A 24,267-nucleotide genomic window follows, 5' to 3' on the forward strand; every position below is an offset into this window, starting at 1 on the left:
GGCCGACGGCCCGAGCAGATGCACAGGACCTTGTCCAACGTTGTGTCGGATGCCAGCTTTTCACCAACCAAAGCCATATGCCACCCACTGCTCTACGAACAATCCCCATTACTTGGACTTTTGCGGTCTGGGGGCTTGATATGGTCGGACCCCTTAAAGGAGGAAGCTATAAGAAAAAATATCTACTGGTCATGGTAGATAAATTCACCAAGTGGATAGAGGCCAAACTAGTTACGACGGTCGAAGCCGGACCAGTGATAGACTTTATATCCGGTGTCGTGCACCGTTATGGCGTCCCACACAACATCATCACCGATAACGGCTCCAATTTTACAGCCGATGAGGTGAAAACCTGGTGTGCTAATTTGGGCATTAAGCTCGATTACGCCTCCGTCTATCACCTGCAAACAAACGGTCAAGTCGAACGAGCTAATGGTCTTATTATGAGCGGCATTAAGCCTAGACTAGTGCGGTCTTCGAAAGAATAGACAAGCACTGGGTCGAGGAGCTTGACTCCATACTCTGGGGGCTGCGGATCACGCCCAATCATACTACCGGATACACACCATTCTTCATGGTGTACGGTGCAGAGGCCGTGTTGCCCTGCGACATTATTCATGACTCACCTCGAGTGCGCATGTATGAAGAGAGAGATGCCGAGCTTGATCGGCAGGATAGTTTAGATGCCCTGGAGGAGGAGCGCGATGTTGCAAAGGCCCGTTCCGCACTGTATGACCAACAGGCTCGGAGATATCAAAGCAGAGAAGTGCGGGATAAGACTTATAATGTTGCGAACTCGTTCTACGCTTGCCACAGAAGAAAAAGGACAAACTCAAGCCCAAGTGGGAGGGTCCCTTCATCATTGACGAAGTTCTCACTGGAGGAGCGTACCACCTACGTGATGCATCAGATAATCGTTTAGAGCCGAACCCATGGAACGCTGCCAGACTCCGAAGATTCTACGCCTAGAGCCGAACTCTTTGTTCGTCTTCTTCTCCCTTTTGTTTCCATTTCTTTTTCCTCTCTTTTGCTTTTTTAGCTTTAAGCTCTCATGTGGCTAAACTGCGCACCTATGACGTACACATCCTTAAATATGTACTGCCATAATACCTGGGGGCTTCTTGTACAGAAGCTTATTATTATTTTTCGGGCATCAAGCTCACCACATATGTGTTTTTTCCTCAGATGTACCTTTTCTTCGCCATTATATGCATCATTATGACTTAAGTTTTGGCCAAGCTGGGTTGCCTGTCTCCTGTGCTTATGCCCTACGTTCCCGTTTGTTCGGCTAGGGCATAAAGGGAGCACCTCTGTGATTGTTACTGCCGGGTCATCCGGATGTGTACCTCAGACTAGGTGAAGCCGAAAGCTAGCGTTCTTAAGGGAATATTCGGTCGGCGGACTAAAGATGTTTTCACACTCATTACACTATGAACCCCCAGATGTTACGTATACTGCGATTTCTCAATCACAGTTCGGGCATGCACATTAACACATGTTCACCCAGGGAAAGGAACCCTTAACGGAACTATTCTCTCTGGAAGATGTTTCTTACAATTACAATGTAATATAACATAGCTAGCCAGATACAACTTGTCTGTTTAAGCAACTATGACCCCTACGCCTTGTTTCCATGCATACCCCGGTCTATCTTGCCGCTCAGGTATTCGGAAACACTCCGTACCTTCGGGTCCAGAGGTCGAAGCGAAAAGGTCTGCCATGACAATCGTTTTACAATCCGGCTAGGGACAAATATATCAAGAAAAGTACATAGTCACTTGGACAAAAAAAATTCCTCCTCTATGCCGTCTAACAGGCTGTGTAACTTACAATCCTGTTGGGAATATTTTGCGGCTACTTTTACTTGGTCATATACCAAACTAGCGGGAATTTCTTTTCCATCCGACCCTAGAGGTCCAACCCGGGCCATCTGATTTGGATCAAGCTTGGTGTACTTTGTCTTCACCATGGCATAGGCCTCCCGCACACCTTCTCGGCAGGCTGATATCTTCCATAATCAAATACGCCGTCGTGGTCCTTTGAATAGCTCCACGAGCTCCGCCATACTTCCTGGAGGGGAGGCGGATGGCCATAAAGCCTTGGCAACACTCCGCATTATTTGCCGAGCTCGCTCGTGCATTTGGGACAGCTCTTGTAGCAGGTCTCCTTGAGATCCAGACATTTCCTCTTCGAGACGGCCAGTCAGTATACCTGCAGACATAAATCTGCCAGTCCCTGTCCTCACCGAATTATATGGAGGCAAGTTCGAAAAGTATATTGAATATGCCACCTCGTAGCCTCTTATTCTCCTTCACGGAGTCGGCCAGCTGGGCTCGCACATCTTTTAGTTCTTTGCCCAGCAGGGTGTTGGAATCCGCAGCTTATTTTTCTCATCCCTGACCCGTGTCAGCACACGTTCGCCCGCGGCCAGTTGCCTTTTGGCCTCTTGTTCCCCCGCTTGCGCGACTTGCAGGGCCTCCTTCAGTTGATCTGACGATCCTGCCATGGGGAGTATAAAAAGTTTTAATATTGCTGGTATATGATTATATTTTCTTGATGGGGGGGGGGGAACATTACCAGGCGATGCCTTCTTGGATTCCTCCAGTTCAGCGGTAGCAGCAGCTAGCTGAGTCTGACACTTTTCCAGCTCTTGAGACAACAGGTTGTTCTTCTCTGTGAGCACCTGGTTATACAATGATCCTGAAATCAGTTGTATCAACTGCTTCAAGTCTCGGGGGCTACTGGTATATAATTATCAGATTTGTACAAATGTGTACTTACCCGCATATCTTTCAAATGCTGGTCTGTGGCTCTAGTAAGCCTGTCTCGAGCAGCTCGGATGTATGCATCAACCGAGCTGAAGGCATTGAATGCCTCTTTTGTAAAACCGGTGTCAAGAAGAGTAGCCCGTCGACGCCGATGATTCATGGCGCTTTCTACTTCAGAGTTTGTGACGGATAGATCATCCGAATCCTCTGCCGAAAGACAATCCGGCGTCACTCCCGTATCAGCCCTTGCCTTTAAGGCAGGGTCGGGAACCTGACTTGTGGAGGCGCGGCCGGCAAGATCCCCGGACATAGTCCGGCGAACGCTTTTCCTGATAAGACACGGAGGATAATGTCACAGCTTGATGTGACTGCTAGGGGGCATGATTAAAAAACCATACCTCTTTGATGAAGGCTCTGCTGTGTTGTCGCTCGCCTTCCTCTTTGAAGATTTGCTCGGCGTGGGCACCGCTCTCTTAGGAGATACCTCTGGCGCACGTTGATACGTCGGAGGCCTCCCCTTTGGAGCACAAAATAGTGCGGTGGGTGAGGCGTAATGAGGAAGCTCTTTCAAAGAAGGTGTCTTTTGATCACTTACATGCGAGGCAGGGAGGAGGCCGGGATAGTCGGCGATGATGGCCACTTCCGTGTCGTCATAGCTCGCCTGGTAGAACACTCCATCCTCAAGCTCCACAAATATGTCCGGATCCTCTTCGAATCCGGGGTCAAGGTCCCGGTTGTGATCCTCTCGCTGTGGGGCGGGGCTATGGATCCCCTCGGTAACCTTCTGCCATTCCTGTTGAAAATAGATGGGTTAATGTCCATTGAAAGTGGCTCAGGGAGAGGATTGAGTAAAGTGGTGGGATTAGAACTCACCCAGCTAGGAGGACTGTACATGGAAAATCCATCTCGACGTTTAAGACGAGTGAACTCCTCTTTCTCCCCTTTGTCAGTTCGGCCAATATTTTGGCCAACGCGGCGGGGGTGTCCGGACCCTTCCGACCGCAGCGTGAGGCGTCATCTTCCCCATTGTAGTGCCACATGGGAAGCCCTCTATATTGGAGTGGCTGCACCCCCCGCACTATGGAAGTCGCCATTACCTCGATTATTGATAATCCGGACTGGGTGAGCGTCTTTATCTTGCCCATCAATTGACGGACTTCCGCACTATCTTCCTCCTTGAGGCTCCGAGGGCGCCAGCTGTGGCGTTTCTTCAACGGAGCGCTTGAAAATTTAGGAAGACCCATTCGGACTAGGTCAGGAAGAGCGACGTCCTCAATATAGAACCATTCGAAAGGCCACTCTTCGGACGCCTTCTTCGGTGTGCCAGACAGGTATCCGGTCCCGGCGATGCGCCATACCTCGGCACCGCCCACTTCGAATATCGATCCCTCTTGGTTGCGAGGGACGAGGCAGAATAGTTTCCTCCATAACTCAAAATGGGCCTCACAACCTAGGAATAGCTCACAAAGAGCAACATAACCCGCGATGTGCAGGATGGAGGCAGGAGTAAGATTGTGCAGTTGGAGGCCGTAATACTCCAGAAGTCCTCGGAGGAAAGGATGGATTGGAAATTCGACGCCTCTTAACAAGTAGGGAACGAAGCACACTCGTTCCCCCTGGATGGATTGGGGAAATTCTCCGCCTGAGCCCCGCCGTTGAAGGAGGTCAATCCTGCCCAAACGGGGACTAGATCCGCGGGGGGAAGAAATCCCTGCGTTTGCAGCTTCACCAGCTGATCGTGGGATATGGAGCATCTTTCCTTGTAGCCTTTTTTGGAGCCGTGGGGGCGGGAGGAAGAATTGGGAGCGCTAGCCATGTTGGAGTGGTTTCTCCTAGCAAGCTCTGAGGATTTTCCGCTTGGTGTGGAATGGATCTGAGATCCAATCTCTTTAAATAGACGCCTTTTTTACAATGGCCGGGGTGTTATGTGCAAAAAATACCTTGACCTCTCATATTCGCTCAACACATGGAAGCTGAAGCTATGGATGCACAGAAGCCGATGGGTATGATATTAAATGGAAGGCCGAATACAGCTCTTTGAAGTCAGGTGCTTTGAAGTCATCGGAGGAGGAACCCGCCTTGCAATGCCGAAGACAATTTGCGTGCCGGACACCTCGTCATTGAAGCCTGGTTCGGGGGCTACTGAGGGAGTCCTGGATTAAGGGGTACTCGGGCGTCCGGCCTGTTGGACATGGGCCAGACCAATGGGCTATGAAGATACAAGACCGAAGACTCTCACCCGTGTCCGAATGGGACTCTCCTTGGTGTGGATGGCAAGCTTGGCGTTCGGATATGAAGATTCCTTTCTCTGTAACCGACTTTGTACAACCCTAGTCCCCTCTGGTGTCTATATAAACCGGAGGGTTTAGTCTGTAGAGGCAATCACAATCATACAGGCTAGACTTCTAGGGTTTTAGCCATTACGATCTCGTGGTAGATCAACTCTTGTAATACTCATATTCATCAAGATCAATCAAGCAGGAAGTAGGGTGTTACCTCCATAGAGAGGGCCCGAACCTGGGTAAACATCGTGTCCCCTGTCTCCTGTTACCATCGACCTTAGACGCACAGTTCGGGACCCCCTACTAGAGATCCGCCGCTTTTGACACCGACGGCCTTGATGATGAACTCCTGAGCACCGGGCGCTCCTCGCCCAATGCTCTCTTGAGGGAAACGTGCCGCAAAGCACGCCTCCACATGGTGCCCGAGCGCCTCCCTCGTGATGTTGGCTAGGTCCGAGGCCCTCCAGAAGAGAGCCCCCGAGCCCTGCCCGAGAAAGGCGCCGGGCGCGCCTTCCTACGCGAGGGAGGGAGGTGCCCCAGGTGCGGGCGCTGATCCTGAGGCGACGCCGCTCTCCTGAGGCCCTGCACGGAGTAGTTTCTTCTTCTTCTTGGGGATGACCTCAGAAGGGTACAGGGTGCCCTCGCTGTTGGGGTCTTCGATTGCTGCGGCTTGGAAGGCGCTCTCCAGGGAGCACACCGCATCTCTTTCTTCGCAGGGGACTATGATGATTCCGCTGCTTCCTGGCATCTTGAGGATGTTGTAGCCATGGTGGGTCACTACCATGTACTTGGCTAATGCTGGATACCCAAGGATGGCATTGTACGGCAGACAGATGTGGGCGACGTTGAAGTCGATGAGCTCAGTGCGGTAGTTTTCGCGCTGGCCGAAGGTGACAGGGAGACGAACCTGCCTTATCGGGGTGGTAGAGCCGATGGTCACTCCTGAGAAGGGTTTGGTACACTGCAGCTGATCGTATGGCACTTGGAGGCTATCGAATGTCTCGACGGATAGGACATTAAGCCCTGCGCCGCCGTCGATGAGGGTCTTGGTGACTTGGACGTTGCTGATGACGGGCGAGCAAAGCACCGGGAGGGCGCCGGCAGTCGCCGCGCACTTGAGCTGGTCCGACGTGCTGAAGGTGATGGCGCATTTGGAGCACCTGAGCGGGCGTGATGACCCATAAGTATAGGGGAGCTATCATAGTTCTTTCGATAAGTAAGAGTGTCGAACCCAACGAGGAGCAGAAGGAAATGATAAGCGGTTTTCGGCAAGGTATTCTCTGCAAGCACTGAAATTATAGGTAACAGATAGTTTTGTGATAAGATAATTGGTAACGAGCAACAAGTAACAAAAGTAAATAAAGTGCAGCAAGGTGGCCCAATCCTTTTTGTAGCAAAGGACAAGCCTGGACAAACTCTTATATAGAGAAAAGCGCTCCCGAGGACACATGGGAATTAACGTCAAGCTAGTTTTCATCATGTTCATATGATTCGCGTTCGGTACTTTGATAATTTGATATGTGGGTGGACCGGTGCTTGGGTGCTGCCCTTACTTGGACAAGCATACCACTTATGATTAACCCCTATTGCAAGCATCCGCAACTACAAAAGAAGTATTAAGGTAAACCTAACCATAGCATGAAACATATGGATCCAAATCAGCCCCTTACGAAGCAACGCATAAACTAGGGTTTAAGCTTCTGTCACTCTAGAAACCCATCATCTACTTATTACTTCCCAATGCCTTCCTCTAGGCCCAAATAATGGTGAAGTGTCATGTAGTCGACGTTCACATAACACCACTAGAGGAGAGACAACATACATCTCATCGAAATATCGAGCGAATACCAAATTCACATGACTACTAATAGCAAGACTTCTCCCATGTCCTCAGGAACAAATGTAACTACTCACAAAGCATATTCATGTTCATAATCAGAGGAGTATTAATATGCATATAGGATCTGAACATATGATCTTCCACCAAATAAACCAACTAGCATCAACTACTAGGAGTAATCAACACTACTAGCAACCTACAGGTACGAATCCCAGACTTAGAGACAAGAATTGGATACAAGAGATGAACTAGGGTTTGAGAGGAGATGGCGCTGGTGAAGATGTTGATGGAGATTGCCCTCTCCCGATGAGAGGAGCGTTGGTGATGACGATGGCGATGATTTCCCCCTCCTGGAGGGAAGTGTCCCCGGCAGAACAGCTCTGCCGGAGCCCTAGATTGGTTCCGCCAAGGTTCCGCCTCGTGGCGGCGGAGTCTCGTCCCGAAAGCTTGCTTATGATTTTTCTTCGGACGAAAGACTTCATATAGGAGAAGATGGGCACCGGAGGGCCAACAGGGGGCCCACGAGGTAGGAGGGCGCGCCCAGGGGGGTAGGGCGTGCCCCCACCCTCGTGGCCAGGGTGTGGGCCCCCTCAAGTATTTCTTCCACTCAGTGTTTTTTATTATTTCCAAAAATAACTTTCGTGGAGTTTCAGGACTTTTGGAGTTGTGCAGAATAGGTCTCTAATATTTGCTCCTTTTCCAGCCCAGAATTCCAGCTGCTGGCATTCTCCCTCCTTATGTAAACCTTGTAAAATAAGAGAGAATAGGCATAAGTATTGTGACATAATGTGTAATAACAGCCCATAATGCAATAAATATCGAAATAAAAGCATGATGCAAAATGGACGTATCAACTCCCCCAAGCTTAGACCTCGCTTGTCCTCAAGCGGAAGCCGATAACGATAAATATGTCCACATGTTTAGAGGTAGAGGTGTCGATAAAATAAAATACGGACATGAGAGCATCATGATCATTCTCATAACAGCAACATATATGGATATTGTCATATGATTTCTTATGGTCAAGTAATAATCTATTCACAATGCAAAGTATGAGTCATAAACTTTATTGAGAACTAACAAACTATAATCTCAGTCATTGAGGCAATTGCAATTTATCATAACATCAGAAAGAGTCTATGTCAGAGCTTTCTAGCAAGTCCACATACTCAACTATCATTTAGTCTTTCATAATTGCTAACACTCACGCAATACTTGTGGTTACGGAGTTTTAATCAGACACAGAGAAAGATAGGGGCTTATAGTTTCGCCTCCCAACCTTTTACCTCAAGGTTAATGTCAACAATAATAACTCATGCTACCCTACATCCAATTAGATATATATATATATATATATATATATATATATATATATATATATATATATATATATATATATATATATATATATATATATATATATATATATATATATCAGGATCTTCCCAACACACTGTGCTTGCCAAAGGATAAAATGTAAAAAGGAAAGGTGAAGACCACCATGACTCTTGCATAAGGTAGAAGATAATAGTAAAAGATAGGCCCTTCGCAGAGGGAACAGAGGTTGCCATGCGCTTTCAAGGTTGGATGCACAAAATCTTAATGCGAAAGAACGTCACTTTATATTGCCACTTGTGATATAGACCTTTATTATGCAGTCCGTCGCTTTTATTTCTTCCACATCACAAGATCGTATAAAGCTTATTTCCTCCACACCAATCAATCATACATATTTAGAGAGCAATTTTTATTGCTTGCACCAATGACAACTTACTTGAAGGATCTTACTCAATCCATAGGTAGATATGGTGGACTCTCATGGCAAAACTGGTTTAAGAGTTTTTGGAAGCACAAGTAGTATCTCTACTTGGTGCAAAGAATTTGGCTAGCATGAGGGGGAAAGGCAAGCTCAACATGTTGGATGATCCATGACAATATACTTTATCTCAGATATAAGAAAACATAACCCATTATGTTGTCTTCCTTGTCCAACATCAACTCTTTAGCATGTCATATTTTAATGAGTGCTCCCAATCATAAAAGATGTCCAAGATAGTGTATTTATATGTGAAACCTCTCTTTCTTTATTACTTCCTATTAATTGCAACGATGACCAAAGCTATGTTTGCCAACTCCCAACAATTTTTAACCATCATACTCTTTCTATGTGAAGTCATTACTCTCAATAAGATCAATATAATCTCTTTATTTCTTTTTATTCTTTCTCTTTTCTTTTATTCACTCAAGATCATAGCAAGATAATCAAGCCCTTGACTCAACACTAATCTTTATTATATATAGCTCACGGACTTGATTACATAGAAAGATCATAAAGCAAAACTCAAAACTAGATCATACTAAAACTTTATTCTACTAGATCAAGATATTACTTTATAGGATCGAACTAAGAAAAACAGTAAAGATAGGAGTGTGATGGTGATACGATACCGGGGCACCTCCCCCAAGCTTGGCAGTTGCCAAGGGCAGTGCCCATACCCATGTGGTTATGTCTCCTTCCTCAGAAGTGGTGGTGATGGGGTTGTTGATGAAGTAGGCTTGTTGTCCATCTTCCAAGGCATGGGCTCACCATCATAGAAGTATGATCGAGTCTCCGGGATCCTCAAATCTGCAGCCAAACTCATTCTCTTGAATCTATATTCATACTCACTGTTTTGGTTTTGCAGGTCATAGATTTGGGCTTGGAGGTGCTCAATTTTCTCGTGGAGCTTGAAGATGGCCTCCCCAATGTCCTTGGCATCCAGCTTGTGGTTGTTGGTGAACTCCTCGATCATCATGTGATTGGAGTCAAGTCCACGCTCCACCATCTCCTGGCACTTGAAAACTTGCTGCTCCATTGCCTCGAGCCTTGTCTCCACGCTTCCGGTCTTCCTCGGTCCCTCAACATCGCGGATGTGCAGCACCCCCTCATGCATCTCAATGGTTTGAGGGTGTTGCAGCACCTCCGCGAGGTAGGGATTGATGACCTTCTCGAAGAGCTTGTCCTTGGGGGCACTTGGAGAAGTCATGATGATCTAGATCTGTCAGAAAAACAGCTCGAAACAAGAATAGAGGATATTTGCGTGATACAGGAGTCAAACCCATCAGGAGATTATATAATGAGTTTTTATCGACCAAAATACGTATCGTGCAAGAAAACGGAGTCCGGAGAGCACACGAGGTGCCCACGAGGCAGGGGGGCGCACCCAGTAGGGTAGGGCGCGCCCTCCACCCTCATGGAGGCCTCGTGTTCTTCCCAGACTACTTCTTATTTTTCTATTTTCTAAATATTCCAAAACGAAGAAAAATTGCCTTTAGAACAGTTTTGGAGTCGGTTTACTTACCGTACCACATACCTATTCCTTTTTGGAGTCTGAAATGTTCTGGAAAGTGTCCCTTATGTATTCCTCTGGGGTTACGGTTTCAATAACATTGGTTTCAACATTTATAGGATTACCTGGATATAATGTTTAATTCTTTGACCGTTCACCACCTTTGGATTTGTGCCTTCAAAGTTGTTGATTGTTATGGCACCGGAACGATAGACCTCCTCGATAACGTAAGGACCTTCTCATTTAGAGAGAGGTTTTCCTGCAAAAAATCTTAAACGAGAGTTGTATAGCAATACATAATAACCTACATTAAACTCACGCTTTTGTATCCTTTTGTCGTGCCATCTTTTGACCTTTTCTTTAAACAATTTGGCATTCTCATAAGCTTGGGTTCTCCATTCATCAAGTGAGCTAATGTCAAATAACCTCTTCTCACCGGCAAGTTTGAAATCATAATTGAGCTCTTTAATAGCCCAATAAGCCTTATGTTCTAGTTCGAGAGGTAAGTGACATGCTTTTCCCTAAATCATTTTATACGGAGACATACCCATAGGATTTTTGTATGCAGTTCTATAGGCCCATAATGCGTCAGCAAGTTTCTTGGACCAATTCTTCCTGGATCTATTAACAGTCTTTTGCAAAATTAATTTGAGTTCTCTATTACTCCATTCTACTTGACCACTAGACTGCGGGTGATAAGGATATGCAATTCTATGATTAACATCATACTTAGCAAGCATTTTACGGAAAGCACCATGGATAAAATGTGAACCACCATCAGTCATTAAATATCTAGGGACTCCAAACCTTGGAAAAATAACTTCTTTAAGCATCTTAATAGAGGTGTTATGATCAGCACTGCTAGTTGGAATAGCTTCTACCCACATAGTAACGTAATCAACAACAACTAAAATATGTGTATATCCATTAGAGGCAGGAAACGGTCCCATATAATCAAAGCCCCAAACATCGAGTGGTTCAATAACAAGTGAATAGTTCATAGGCATTTCTTGACGTCTACTAATATTACCAATTCTTTGACATTCATCACAAGATAAGACAAACTTATGGGCATTCTTGAAGAGAGTAGGCCAATAAAAACCGGATTGCAATACCTTATGTGCAGTTCTATCTCCAGCGTGGTGTCCTCCATAAGCCTTAGAGTGACACTTGCGTAGGATCTGTTCCTGTTCATGCTCAGGTACACAACATCTAATAACACCATCTACTCCTTGTTTATAAAGATGTGGGTCATCCCAAAAGTAATGTCTCAAATCATAGAATTTTTTTTCTTTTGCTGGTATGTGAAACTAGGTGGTATAAATTTAGCAACAATGTAATTAGCATAATCAGCATACCATGGAGCAGTAGGAGAAGTATTTATGACATTTAATTGTTCATCAGGAAAGCTATCATCAATAGGTAGTGGGTCATCAAGAACATTTTCTAACCTAGACAAGTTGTCTGCAACGGGATTCTCAGCTCCCTTTCTATCAATAATATGCAAATCAAATTCTTGCAGCAAGAGAACCCATCTAATAAGTCTAGGTTTAGCATATTTCTTTTCCATAATATATTTAATAGCAGCATGATCAGTGTGAATAGTTACTTTAGAATCAACAATATAGGGTCTGAACTTATCACACGCAAATACAACTGCTAAGAATTCTGTTTCAGTAGTAGCATAATTTCTCTGAGCATTGTCTAGAGTTTTACTAGCATATTGAACAACATTTAATTTCTTATCAACTCTTTGCCCTAGAACAGCACCTACAGCATAATCACTAGCATCACACATAATTTCAAAGGGTAAATTCCAATCAGGTGGCTGAACAATAGGTGCAGAAATTAATGCTTTCTTAAGTATTTCAAATGCTTCTACACAATCATCATCAAAGACAAATGGTATATCTTTTTGTAATAAATTAGTCAGAGGCCGAGAAATTTTTGAGAAGTCCTTAATGAACCTCCTATAAAAACCAGCATGACCAAGGAAACTTCTTATAGCTTTGATGTCCTTGGGACATGGCATCTTTTCAATAGCATCAACCTTGGCTTTATCAACTTCAATACCTCTTTCAGAAATTTTATGCCCCAAGACAATACCTTCATTAACCATAAAGTGGCACTTTTCCCAATTCAAGACAAGATTAGTTTCTTCACATCTCTGCAAAACTCGATCAAGGTTGCTCAAGCAATCATCAAAAGAAGATCCATAAATGGAGAAATCGTCCATGAAAACCTCACAAATCTTTTCACAAAAGTCAGAGAATATAGCCATCATGCATCTTTGAAAGGTAGCAGGTGCATTACATAAACCAAAAGGCATATGTCTATAAGCAAAAGTACCGAAAGGGCAAGTAAAAGTGGTCTTTGATTGATCATCGGCTGACACAGGTATTTGAGAGAAATCGGAGTAACCATCTAGAAAGCAAAAATGTGTATGTTTGGATAATATTTCTAGCATTTGATCGATAAAAGGCAAGGGGTAATGATCTTTTTTAGTAGCCTTGTTTAATTTGCGAAAATCAATTACCATCCTATAACCTGTAATAATTCTTTGCGGAATCAATTCATCTTTATCATTAGGAACGACAGTAATACCTCCCTTCTTAGGGACACAATGGACAGGACTTACCCACTGACTATCAGCAACGGGATAAATTATACCTGCCTCAAGGAGCTTTAGTATTTCCTTTCTTACCACTTCTTTCATCTTAGGATTCAGCCATCGTTGATGATCACGAACTGGTTTGGCATCTTTCTCCAAATTTATTTTATGTTGACATAGAGTGGGACTAATGCCCTTAAGATCATCAAGAGTATATCCAATAGCATCACGGTGCTTCTTCAGAGTTTTCAATAATCTCTCTTCTTCATGCTCTGAAAGGTTAGCACTAATAATAACAGGATATATCTTTTTCTCATCAAGATAAGCATATTTAAGAGTATCAGGTAACGGTTTAAGCTCAAACACGGGATCACCCTTGGGTGGAGGAGGATCCCCTAGGATTTCAACAGGCAAATTGTGTTTCAGGATGGGTTCCTATTTAAAGAATACTTCATCTATTTCCCTTCTTTCATTCATAAACATGTCATTTTCATGGTCTAGCAAATATTGTTCTAAAGGATCACTAGGAGGCACGACAATAGAAGCAAGACCAATAATTTCATCCTTACTAGGCAATTCCTCTTCACGGTGTTGTCTACAAAATTTAGAAAAGTTAAACTCATGAGACATATCACCCAAACCAATAGTAACAACATCCTTTTCGCAGTCTATCTTAGCATTAACAGTGTTCAAGAAGGGTCTACCAAATATAATGGGACAAAAGCTATCTTGTGGGGAACCGAGAACAAGAAAATCAGCAGGATATTTAGTTTTCCCACACAAGACTTCCACATCTCTAAGAATTCCCATTGGTGAAATAGTATCTCTATTGGCAAGTTTAATTGTGACATCAATATGTTCTTTCTCAGTAGGTGCAATATCATGCATAATTTCTTTGTATAAGTCAATAGGTATTGCACTAGCACTAGCACCCATATCACATAAGCCATGATAACAATGATCTCCTATTTTAACAGAAATAACAGGCATGCCTACCACAGGTCTATGTTTATCTTTAGCACAAGGTTTGGCAATTCTAGCAGTTTCATCACGGAAATGAATAACATGCTCATCAATATTATCAGACAAGAGATCCTTAACAATAGCAATATTAGGTTCAACTTTAACTTGCTCAGGAGGTGTATACGTTCTAATATTTCTTTTACGAACCACAGTTGAAGCTTTAGCATGATCCTTTATTCTAACAGGGAAAGGTGGTTTCTGAACATAAGCAGTAGGAACAATAGGATCATTATAAGTGATAGTCTTTTCTTCAACTTTAATAGGTGCAGCTACTTTTACTTCTATGGGAGGATGATATTTAAACCACTTATCCTTAGGGAGATCAACATAAGTAGCAAAAGATTCACAGAAAGAAGCTACTATCTCAGAGTCTAGTCCATATTTAGTGCTAAACTTACGGAAACATCGGTATCCATAAAAGATTTAACACAATCAAACTTAGGTGGCATACCTGACTCCTTTCCTTCGTCGAGATCCCAATCTTCAGAGTTGCGTTTAATTCTTTCCAATAAATCCCATTTGAATTCAATAGTCTTCATCATAAAAGAGCCAGCACAAGAAGTATCGAGCATGGTGCGATTGTTATCAGAAAGCCGAGCATAAAATTTTTGAATAATGATTTCTCTTGAGAGCTCATGATTGGGGCATGAATATAACATTGATTTAAGCCTCCCCCAAGCTTGAGCGATGCTTTCTCCTTCGCGAGGCAAAAAATTATATATATAATTGCGATCACGATGAACAAGATGCATAGGATAAAACTTTTGATGAAATTCCAATTTCAATCGTTTGTAGTTCCATGATCCCATATCATCACATAGCCTATACCATGTCAATGCATCTCCCTTCAAAGATAAAGGGAAGACCTTCTTCTTAATAACATCATCGGGTATACCTGCAAGCTTAAATAATCCACAAACTTCATCCACATATATTAGGTGCTCATTAGGATGCATTGTTCCATCTCCTGCAAAAGGATTAGCTAGCAGTTTTTCTAACATACCCGAAGGAATTTCAAAGTAGACATTTTCATTTTCAGTAGGTTCAGTAGGTTGAGGAGCAACTCTTTGCTCTACTGGTCGGGGTGAAGATACCCCGAACAAGCCCCTCAGAGGATTACTTTCCATAGTAACAAGTGACAGTAAATTTCAGCACACTATATAAATTTTAACTTACCAAATTCCACCTACCAAAGGCGCTTCACTCCTCGGCAACGACGCCAAAAAAGAGTCTTGATGAGCCACAAGTATAGGGGATCTATCATAGTCCTTTCTATAAGTAAGAGTGTCGAACCCAACGAGGAGCAGAAGGACATGATAAGCGGTTTTCAGCAAGGTATTCTCTGCAAGCACTGAAATTATAGGTAAGAGATAGTTTTGTGATAAGATAATTGGTAACGAGCAACAAGTAACAAAATTAAATAAAGTGCAGCAAGGTGGCCCAATCCTTTTTGTAGCAAAGGCCAAGCCTGGACAAACTCTTATATAGAGAAAAGCGCTCCCGAGGACACATGGGAATTATCGTCAAGCTAGTTTTCATCACGTTCATATGATTCGCGTTCGGTACTTTGATAATTTGATATGTGGGTGGACCGGTGCTTGGGTGCTGCCCTTACTTGGACAAGCATACCACTTATGATTAACCCCTATTGCAAGCATCCGCAACTACAAAAGAAGTATTAAGGTAAACCTAACCATAGCTTGAAACATATGGATCCAAATCAGCCCCTTACGAAGCAACGCATAAACTAGGGTTTAAGCTTCTGTCACTCTAGAAACCCATCATCTACTTATTACTTCCCAATGCCTTCCTCTAGGCCCAAATAATGGTGAAGTGTCATGTAGTGACGTTCACATAACACCACTAGAGGAGAGACAACATACATCTCATCAAAATATCGAACGAATACCAAATTCACATGACTACTAATAGCAAGACTTCTCCCATGTCCTCAGGAACAAACGTAACTACTCACAAAGCATATTCATGTTCATAATCAGAGGAGTATTAATATGCATATAGGATCTGAACATATGATCTTCCACCAAATAAACCAACTAGCATCAACTACAAGGAGTAATCAACACTAATAGCAACCTACAGGTACGAATCCCAGACTTAGAGACAAGAATTGGATACAAGAGATGAACTAGGGTTTGAGAGGAGATGGTGCTGGTGAAGATGTTGATGGAGATTGCCCTCACCCGATGAGAGGAGCGTTGGTGATGACGATGGCGATGATTTCCCTCTCCCGGAGGGAAGTGTCCCCGGCAGAACAGCTCTGTCGGAGCCCTAGATTGGTTCCGCCAAGGTTCCGCCTCGTGGCGGCGGAGTCTCGTCCCGAAAGCTTGCTTATGATTTTTCTTCGGACGAAAGACTTCATATAGGAGAAGATGGGCACCGGAGGGCCAACAGGGGGCCCACGAGGCAGGGGGCGCGCCCAGGGGGTAGGGCGCGCCCCCACCCTCGTGGCCAGGGTGTGGGCCCCCTCAAGTATTTCTTCCGCTCAGTATTTTTTATTATTTCCAAAAATAACTTTCGTGGAGTTTCAGGACTTTTGGAGTTGTGCAGAATAGGTCTCTAATATTTGCTCCTTTTCCAGCCCAGAATTCCAGCTGCCGGCATTCTCCCTCCTTATGTAAACCTTGTAAAATAAGAGAGAATAGGCATAAGTATTGTGACATAATGTGTAATAACAGCCCATAATGCAATAAATATCGAAATAAAAGCATGATGCAAAATGGACGTATCAGGGCGCGTGGCCTCGAGCCTGGGAAGGGCCGCGTTCACCTCGCAAGCAAACTGCTTGAAGATGCGCTGGGATGCTGGGGCCTGAGGTCCGCCCAAGATGCAGGCGATCGCGCGCGGTTCCTGGAAGCCCCCAGCCCCCTCGTCCTAATGGTGGTCGTTGTTTCTTCTTGGGGGTGGCGGCAGTGGAGGGAGACCAGAATTGCCCTGAGGGCGGTCCTCGCGCGGCTGATCCGTCCATGCGCCCTCACGAGGTTGGTCCTGCGAGCGGTCCTCACGAGGCCGGTCGCGCCACTCTTGGCGAGGGCCACGGTCGTCCCAGCGCCCCCCACCTCGTCCTCCTCCTCGGCCGTAGCCCCGGTCGTTGCGCTCGAGGCGTCGACCAAAGCGTCCATCTCGGATGGCCCTGAGTTCTTGACAATCGTTGGTGTTGTGGCTGTGTACATTGTAGAAGGCGCAGAATGGACGGCTGCTTTTGGACAACCCAGGGTGGTCCCGGCCGCGCTTCGTGTCCAGCTCCGCCACGAGCACGGCCACCCCCTTGCGCTTCAAGTCCTTGGCCTTGGCTTTTTTTCTCCTCTGGGTTGGCAGCAGGGAGCCCGAGGAGGGAAAGGCGCCCTTCCTCAACTCTTGCGCACTTGGTCGCCATGTTGAACATCTCCAAAGTCGTGCATAGCTCCTCGTGGATGGCAACCTCCTCCTTCATCTTGGCGTCGTGGGCGCCATCGAAAGACGCTGAAATGATGGCCTCATCCGTCACCTTGGGGATCTTGAGCCGAACGCTGCTGAAGCGCTAGATGGTCTTCTGCAAGGTCTCTCCTAGCTGCTGCTTGATGCGGCGCAGGTCACCCGCCGCCGGAGGGCGGTCGCGCGTGCCCTGGAAGTTGGCGACGAAGCGGTCGCGCATCTCACCCCAGGAAGATATCGACCCCGGGGGCAAGTTCAGGAGCCACGAGCGAGCACCATCCTTGAGAGCCATGGGGAAGCAGTTCGCCATGACTTTCTCGTCGCCATTGGCCGTCTCGATGCTCAGCTTGTAGAGCTGCAAGAACTCCGCAGGGTCAGGGGTGCCGTCGTAGCGAGGAGGCACGTCTGGCTTGAACTTGCCTGGCCAGACGACGCTACGCAGCTCCGGAGTGAAGGCGCGACAGCCTGCTGTGGCCACCGGGGCCCTTTGTAGAGGCGGAGCGTGCTCTTGATGCCCGCGCACCGCCACCGCAGGCGGCACGCGGTCTTGTCGTGGTGGCGCCGGGAGCACAGGAGCGTTTTCTTGCGGTCGGGGAACTTCTTGGCAGCTTCCTTCTTCGCGCGCGAGCGCCCGGCACGGTGGGTCGTGCCTAGGGGCCACCCGTCTTGGCTCCAGGGCGCCGTCTTGGTGCGGAGGTGGCAGAGGCGCTCCATGGGCTACGTCACCCACGGCTGGAGATGGGCGAGGTAGCGAGAAAGATGGGACAGGTGAGCCCCCAGCGACGCTGACGAGCTCGACGATGCGGTCCAGCCAGTCCTCGTAGAGGTCGTCAACCGGGCGGTAGCGCAGGAGCTTGCGTGCCATGAGCAGCGCGGCCTACGCGTCCGTGGGCGCGCGACGAGCATGGGACGATGAGTCGGCCGGAGTCAGCGACGGGGTAGCGGTGCGGCCGTCCCGCCGCACCGAGGGGTGCGGCGAAGATGCTTGCTGCTAGTTTCCCGCCGGGCCGGTGGCGGCGTTGGCGGCGGGTGATGAAGAACGACAGGGAGGCCCGCCGACGGGGGCTGTCTGAGCGACGCGAGCAGCCAGGGCGGCCTGGCGCTCGGCGCGAGCTCGGTGCGCGTCTACCATGGACGTGGTGGAGCGGTGGTGCGTGGATCGATGAAAGGAAAGCTTCAGCGCACCCCTACACTACAAAAAAAAGACACATCCGTGACATTTTGGGCCGAACGAAAAAAAATTATGTCATACTTATGACACTTCTATGATGATAATTGTGACAAAACCCGGTATCATCATAGATGTGGTGGGCTCCTACTTCTATGACAAAAAATCATGACAGAAAATGGGCTTTTCGTCCTGGGCGGGCCGGAGACGCAGCTGCATGACATTCTTTTGGCCGTCCATGACGGAAAAAACCATGGTAGAAGCAAGGGCGAGGGAAATATCAGGTGTTCCCCGTTACGGTGGGTGGTCGGGGCCGAGCGATGCACGTTTCTCTCGTACACGCACGCACGTGGGTGCGAGGCATTGGGCTCTAACTGAACCCGAGCGAGGCGTTCGCCTACTGAACCCGAGCGATTGCACTGCAGGCTACACGTTACTGAACCTGATCGAGTGATTCCTTCGCTACTGCTGCTAACTGAAGCCGATCGATGCTGCCTCTGGATGAACAGTGAGCATTGCTGGGGGGTTTGGATGAACAGTTCCCGGTGGGGGTGGATGAACATGACCCCGTGGTGTTGCCTCTGGATGAACAGGACCCCGATCGATCGAGCCGGTTGGGGCTGGATGAACAGGACCCCGTGGAGGGCTGGATGAACAGGACGACCCCGTGGAGGGCTGGATGAACAGTAGCCGGTGGAGGGGTGGTTGAACAGGAGCCGTGGAGAGGGTTGGTTGAACAGTAGCCGGTGGAGTAGCGCGCGGTGGAGGCTGGATGAACAGGAGGCCGTGGATGAACAGTCGCAGGTGGAGGCTGGAGGAGGTCGATGGTGGATGAACAGTAGCCCGTGGAGGCTGGAGGGGGTCGATGGTGGAGATGAACAGTATCGCGTGGAGTCCTGTTTTGCAGTATGCCACACCCCTCCCGATGAACCGGACCCCCGTTTCAACCGTGCCCGGTCGAACACAAGGCCGTTTCCTCCGTTCTGCGGTACGCCAGGCCTCGTTTCCATCGGCTGTTCCGTCCAAGCCCTCCCAATGAACACGATGACGCATTCCGTTCCGACCCAGCCGGTTGGCTCCCCATGAACACGACGACGACGTTGTTTCTCCATTCCGACCCAGCCATGTACACGAGCCCTGGCCGTACGTATGCGCGAGTAGGCGTTCGAGACCCCGCCCGTATGTACGTACGTGGCCGTATTTTCTTTCTTGCACACTGGCCGTTGTACGTACGTGTACATGCCACATGTGCGCCTCTACTACGACACGTGCGCGCTCTACATCGGCCAGTATGTACATACACGTTCGCGACCAGAATGACAATGTTACGTACGCTTCGACCAGGTGGGTCCCGACTGTCAGGCACTTCCTTGCGTGCGAAGATATAGCTGGTGGGTCCCAACAGTCAGGGGCGCGAATCGTTTTTTTGCCTGGACGCACTTCCTTGCGTGCGAAGATGTAGCTGGTGGGTCCCAGCAGTCAGGGGGAAATGTTTTTTCACAAAATACGGTGGCCCGTCCAATGGGTCCCCGTTGTCAGGTGCAGGAATAATTATTTTGCGCGTAATAAGGAGGCACTTCCTTGCGGCTGCCGTGGACCCAGCTGTCAGCCTCTCCACGTACAGTACTCTTCCAATGGAAGTCGGTCGTTGACCACATTGAGCACGCCGCGCCGAGAGCACCAAGGCGGTGGACGACGGTGAGGCCTAGGAAGGGGACAACGCGGAGCCGAGGAAGACGCGGCAGTGGATGCCCACGCAGAGAGGAGTACGAGGGTTCACTGGTTCTGCTGCGGTGTGAGGCTGCCGTCGCCGCAGAATAACAAGGGGTGCTGGTGAGTAGAGGGATGGCCTGGCCAGCGGTGGGAGTAGTAGGGGGCGGTGAGCCTCTGCGGCATCGCAGCCGGCCACGGGAGGCAGGAGCACGAGGCTGTGACAGCCTGGTTTTTGCCCTTTCTTATTTGCTTGAAATTTCATTTGAAAGTTTTTGAAACTTGGAGTTTCTGAATCTTTTCATTTGGACTTAAACACTTGGGCATCCTTGGCTTTCACCCAAGTGTTCACTTCTCTCCCAAACCATCACTTCACTTCTGATCCACCACAAAATAACCTTTGGAATATTTTTCTTAAATGGAAAATATTCATTTTCTCTCAAAAACCCTAAGCCAGATCTGTTTGCTTCAAGGCAACCCTAATTTTTATGGCTCAGAAAATTCTAAGATAATTCACAAATATTCTAGGGACCCTAGGGCACCTCCCTGAGCAAAAATATTTCATCACTTTTTGGAATATTTTTGCTGCAGAAAATCTTTTCTGTTCTGGACAGAAATTGTGGTTTCTACAGCAACTACCATTTTACTTGCTCCATTTGACCTGAACTTTCTTGTGCATCTTTACCTTAGTAACTTATAACTAGCCTCCAAAGCACAGCGCCAAACTCCCAGCCATTTGACCACAGTAAAATCACAAAGTTACTGACCAGAAACTTACCTGGCTTGTAAAATCTTCTCTACTGCACCTGGATCCAAAGAAAACCATGGTAAACTTCAAAACTACCACGAACAACATGCCAGACATGATTTTTGGACGAAGGCTGGCCTGAGGAGAGAGTTCGCGCGGTGACCACGCGTGTCCACGATGCCAGGCATGCGTGTCGACGCGCTCTGGGTGACGCCGAGCGCTCTGTTCGAGCGTGCTCGCTTACCCCGCCTGCCCAACCATGCCAAACCCCGCCACCATCATCGTCTCGACGTCCTTAACTCCTCCCTGGCACTCGCCGACGCCGGAGCTCGCCGCAGCGAGCGCGGGCAAGGTCCGGCCAGCCCAACAGTGCAGAGCGCACTGTGCTCGTCGCCATCGCCTTGATCCTATGCTCGTCTCCGCTCGCCCATAGTAGCCGCATGACCTTCGTCGCCTTCTCCCCTCTCACTGACGCCGCTCGTCGTCGGGCGCCATGGACAGGTGTCCACCGGCGGAGCCCGAAGCACCCTTTCCGCTCGCCTATAAATAGAGCCACCCCCAGCCTCCTCGAGCACCATCCAGCACTCACACACACCCCATGATCGAGTAGGAAGCCGTAGCCCGGCCGGGCAGGCCTCGGGCCGCCGACCCCGAGCTCGAGCTCGCTGGCGATCCCCTCTGGTCGTCGCAGTAGCTCCAGCCCCTCCCAGGCCTGGGCGACCCTCCAAGGCCTCCGCCTCTCTCCGGTGAGGCCATCTCGCCCACTTGGAGCCTCTGGAGTGACCTCTGCTCGCCGTCTTCCTCAACTCCGGCGACCTCCACGTTCTGCCTCCGCTTGCGAGCTAGTTTCCGAAGCCGTCCGACCACCCCTAGCCATGCTACGGGTACGGGCAGGTGCGCCATCGTCCCCTCTCTCAATCCCTCCCTCTCGTTTGGGCCAAGGAGCCCTCGTCGCCGGCGAGAGTTCCGGCGAAGCCGCGGCCCTCTCTGTTTCTCTCCCTCTTCCCCCACCTGACTAGCGGGGCTCGCTAGTCAGCCACTCAGTACACGCGCGAAGCGGTACGAGTGGTGGCGCCCCTGGGCTTTACGCCTTCGATGTCACCCCCCCCAGCTGTTTCTTTTTATTCAGATTCATTTATATTCCAGAGAGCTTCAAACAATTAAAACTTTTTAACCATAAGTCCAAATGAGATGATTCTTTTTGCATTGTGTTCTTTGAAAGGAAATCTAACAGGTCACCAAAGATGAGATTTTTCTGAGCTGTTTAGAATTTCTGGTGAATTTCAGAAGTGTTCTTGATATTTTCTTTTTGTGTTTAAAATTATTTTCAGAAGGTGAGGCTTGTCTTGAGGATCACCAGGAGGCTTGTGAACCTCATCTGCACTAAGGCAAGCCACAGCAACATTTTTATGATGCCATTTCAATATTTGTGATTTTATCACTTAAATGAAATGATTAACCCATGCATTTAAACAATTATTGAATTATTTGTATTCTGTTAAGTATTGGTCAGTTGTTATGCTTGATTTACAGAATAGTTGAAACTAGTTTAAGTGGGTAAAGCAAGTTAAAATTTATTTGAGGTGATGTTAGAAATAATTTTGTTATGCATGTTAGTAATTATTTAAAGCTTTGTGTTTGCATTCATAAATTGATAAAAATTTGTTAGAAAATATTCTGTTAAATACTTGTTTAATCATATTACTTGTCTTACAGAATGTTTGAACCCAACTTAGTGATAAAGAAATTAAGAGTTGTTGATAATGATATCTTTTGGTCAAGCATATGAAAAATTTATCGGAGTTACTTTCTTGGTAGGAAATTAATAAAACTTGTTGCAAAATATTTTGGTTAAGTTGTGAGTCATTTTGAGCAAGTAGAGTAATATGAGTTGTTGACGTTTATGCTTGGTGTGCATATGGATGACGTCGGTCATTTTTGTCAATATGTGATGCGTGTGTTGTTTTGCATTTCATGGCATGCTATGACACCGGTCATTTTTTGTTAAAAGTTAATCCTGAATATAACTCAACTTGAATATACCGTTCACTGGGTCATGGTGCCGCTGAATCGAGTTTCTTTCCAGTGCAACCACATTTTCCTTGTGGGAAGGCCTTGATTCGGTCCATTGACACGACCTCTGGTCGGTGCCTCCATCTAGGGAAGATTATGTCGTGTTTGCCCTGGCCCGGTAAGCACACATAATCTTGTGTGCTCGTTGATGAGATTATGGTACCGAGTCCCCGAGTGGGAGTGTTTTGACCACGATGGTGGTCGGGGTGTCTTTGGTAGACACGGGGCCACCCAGGACCAGCCCGTTGGGGATTTGGGTCGGAGTGGCCGAGAGAGTGTTGTGGCAATGGAGGGGTTTTGTTGGAATGCCGTTGGTCCACCCGAATGGGAATGCGAGGCCATGGATTCCGTGGTGTGGGTACAGTGTGCTACCTCTGCAGAGTGTATAATCTATCGATAGCCGAGTCCACGGTCACGGACACCTCGTACTAGGTCCCACCATGAGTCAACGTCTAATAAAAATTGCACACTAAGCTATGAACTTTGCATTGTCAATGGATGGCAGAAAGGCCATCGAGGTATTTGGGACCAAATGATGGTCGTGGTTGTGATTGCCGTAAGGATCACGAGTTGTTCTTGAGAAAGACCACTATGGTGGTGTGTTTGTGGTCCAGAGATGATCACAATTGGTAAGCTGTCCTGAGGGACGTTCGGGCTTGATCACAGCATGTTGACATATAATGTTGCATTATTAATAATTGGTTAAATATCATGATATTGTTTGTCATTATGATTATGCTTGTTGTGAGCTTGAAAGTACATTCAATGTACTGACCTGGCGTGTCATGCCAGATTTTAGGAAAGTCTCATTGGAAAGGAGCGCTGTTCGAGTCTAGATCGTGTCCACATCAGTGTCCCTGTGAAATGGAGCTTCCGCTACGACGTTATTCCGCTGCCACATAGTTGTTCGAGTCGAGGCCCCTTTATGTTCACTAAATAATGTACATATTGTTCCGCCGCACCGAGTGTGCCACTTGGCCTCGACCACTGTTGTAATATGAACTATGTTCCGCTAGCATCAATAAAGCGGTTGTTTTCTGTACCAATATGTTGTGTGTTGCCAGAAGACATGATCTCTGGGCTGGGAATGCAGGGTAAACCGGTCGCTCTGAGCCGGGGTGCCACGGAGGCACGACCGGCGCTGGTTTGGGCGGTTGGAGCAAGAAGACCAGAGGTTGAAGAAGCACTACGGCCGTTGGATGGACATCGTACGGTCACTGGAGCTAGAATCGTTCATATTGACTAAGTTGACAAAGCCCTCCGTCCCCGTCAACTTAGTT

The sequence above is a fragment of the Aegilops tauschii genome, chromosome 3 (assembly GCF_002575655.3).
Source record: "Aegilops tauschii subsp. strangulata cultivar AL8/78 chromosome 3, Aet v6.0, whole genome shotgun sequence".
In the NCBI taxonomy this organism is placed as follows: Eukaryota; Viridiplantae; Streptophyta; class Magnoliopsida; order Poales; family Poaceae; genus Aegilops; species Aegilops tauschii.